The 2,874-nt window shown below is 38.5% G+C and overlaps 1 pseudogene; it reads left to right on the forward strand.

Annotated features, from left to right (window-relative positions):
- Window positions 1–1,234: 1,234 nt before the first annotated feature.
- LOC143672832 (olfactory receptor 5J3-like) lies at window positions 1,235–2,637 on the forward strand (annotated as a pseudogene).
- The last annotated feature ends 237 nt before the right edge of the window (window positions 2,638–2,874 follow it).

The raw sequence follows: 2,874 nt of genomic DNA on the forward strand, positions 1-2,874 counted from the left end.
CATTTCAATGCACAATACCACAATTAGTTGTGGAACATATTTCAGAGTTTGACATGGGTTACAATTCCACAATTTTAGGTATTTATTTCTAGATGCTCTAAAATACTGGAGACTAAAAGAAATATCTTTTTTTGCATGGGCAGGCACTAGGAATTGAACCCGGGTCTCTGACATGGCAGGCAAGAACTCTGCCTGCTGTGCCATTGTGGCCCACCCAAGATATCAATTTAGTGATTCAGCATTCATATTCATTTGTTAAATTCTATCTTCTCTGTATAACTCCACCATCATCTTTGATCTTTCCATCCCTTTCTTTAGGGGTGTTTGGGCTATGGCAATTCTAAATTTTTCATATTGGAAGGGTCTGTCACTAATATGGGCTAGGGAGATGGAACTATCTGATGTTTTGGAGAGGCTGGGCTAGGTTTCAGGATTTATCTGTTCCAGGGACACATCTGGAGGTTATTAATTTCTGGAAAGTTGCTCTAGTGCATGGGACACATGTGAAATCTTACATGTTGCCCTAGGTGTTCTTTGGGATTGTATGGAATGGCCCTGGTTGGAGTTTGGCAGGTTATGATAGGTAGCAAGGTCTAACTGAAGCTTGCATAAAAGCAACCTCCAGAGTAGCCTCTCAACTCTATTTGAACTCTCTCTGCCACTGATACTTTCTAAGTTACATTTCTTTTCCCCCTTTTGGTCAGGATGGAATTGTTGATCCCACAGTGCCAGGTCTGCATTCATCTCTGGGAGTCATCTCCCATGTCACCATGGAGACTTTCATCCCTGGAAGTCATGTCCCACCTACAAGGGAGGGCAATGATTTCACTTGCAAAGTTGGGTTTAGAGAAAGAAATATAGCCTTAGAATTTTAAATTTGCAATTTAATGCATCCATGTTATAAAGGGCAACCCATTTCTGGTATGTTGCATTCTAGCAGCATTAGCAACCTAAAACAGAATTTTGTGCAAAGAGTTGGTTGCTGCTGTTTTCAAATATCAAACATGTTGGAATGGCATTTTGATAAAAATTGGAAAGATTCTGGAAAGTTATGAAGAGCTTTATTGAGAAGGCCTGAATTGCTTTGAACAGACTGGTGGCAGAAATTTGGACGCTAAAGGTGCTTCCAATGAGGTCTTAGACAGAAATGCTTTAGGTGTTACTGTAAAGTGGAATGAAGGTGATTCTTGTTTCAAAATGTAGAGAATTTGGCAAAATTCAATACTGGTGATAGATGCCAGGTACAATTTAAAAGCCACAAGCTGGGATAACTAGCTGAAGAGATTTTCATATTAAATGTGGAAAGTGTGGCCTGACTTTCCCATGCAGCTTATAGTGACACGTGACAAGAAAAGGACAAGCTGAGAACTGATCTCTTGGGCATAAAGAAACCAGAGGCCAAGGGACCAGCAGATGCTAGCCATGTGCCTTCCCAGATGACAGAGTTGCTCTGGATGCCATCAGCCTTTCTTTAGTCAAGGTATCTTTCTCTGGAACCCCTAGATTGGACATTTTTATACCTTATATCTGAAAACTTATAACTTAATAAATCCCTTTTATAAAAGCCACCCATTTCTGGTACTGCATTCCAACAGCAGTAGCAAACCAAAATATGTGCTTATAAACATTTCCATTTAATTTTGTCATATAATTGTTTCTTCTATATCTATTCTAATCTGTTTATCAATGCCATACCAGACTTAAAGAAAGGAATTAATGAATGGCTGATGGAATTTCAAAGCCATTACTGAGTTTATTCTTTCAGGACTGACAGACCATGCTGAAATCTGACTTGTGAATTTTTCTGTTGTTCTTGATGATTTATTTCATTACCTTGGTGGGGAACTTAGACCTGGTCTTCTTAATTCAACTCACTCCTAAACCCTACATACCCATGTAATTTTTCCTTAACTGCCTTTCATTTCTAGATGCCTGTTATTCATTAGTCATTGCACTTGAAATGCTAATCAACCTCTTTGCTGTTAAAGAAACATTTTATTCTCTGCCTGTACAGTGTAGCATTTGTTCTTTGGGTTGTTCATTACCACTGAAGGTTTCTTGCTGTCAGTGAAGCATATGTTATTTGGATGTTGTGAACCCTTTGCTTTACACTGCAGTCATGTATAAGAGAAAATTTAGTGCTGGTCATTGGGTTATACACATGTGGAATGATTAACTCACTGACACACACAATAAGTTTGGGAATTTGTCCTGTGGACCAAATGCTGTCAGCCACTTCTGTGATATTCCCTCACTGCTAAAGCTGTCATGTTCTGTAACCTCCATGAATGAACTGCTGCTGCAAATTTTCTCTGAGGTCATTGCCATGGTCATCTTCTTAATTGTGATCATGTCATACATGCTCATTGTGGCTGTTATCCTGAGGATCCACTCAGCAGCACACAGACAAAAAGGCTTCTCCACCTGTGCCTCTCATCTGACTATTGTGACCATATCCTATGGTTGCCTAAGCTTCATTTATATTCAGTCTAGCTCCCAGCACTCTGTAGACTGGAGAAGGTGGTTTCTGTGATCTATACAGTGGTGATGTTAAACCCATTGATTTTCAGTCTGAGAAATAAAGAAGTAAAGGATGCTATGAAAAGGGCCATACAAATGCAGTATTTCTGCCATTAATTTCAAGTTGCTATTGATCTAGCAATTCTCCACCAGACAATTCTCCACCTATTAACATTCACATCAATTCAATTAATTTTATAATTTCTAAGAATTGTGCAAGTAATATAATTCCACATATTCATTTTCCTATAAAGAAAGAAACATAGAAACTTAAAGTGACTTAGGGAAAATATGCATTTTAGTAATTGGTGTTTAAAACTCAACAGTCTTGAGCTCCTAAGCCATTAATATTTG

This window comes from Tamandua tetradactyla (genome assembly GCF_023851605.1).
Source record: "Tamandua tetradactyla isolate mTamTet1 chromosome 18 unlocalized genomic scaffold, mTamTet1.pri SUPER_18_unloc_1, whole genome shotgun sequence".
In the NCBI taxonomy this organism is placed as follows: domain Eukaryota; kingdom Metazoa; phylum Chordata; class Mammalia; order Pilosa; family Myrmecophagidae; genus Tamandua; species Tamandua tetradactyla.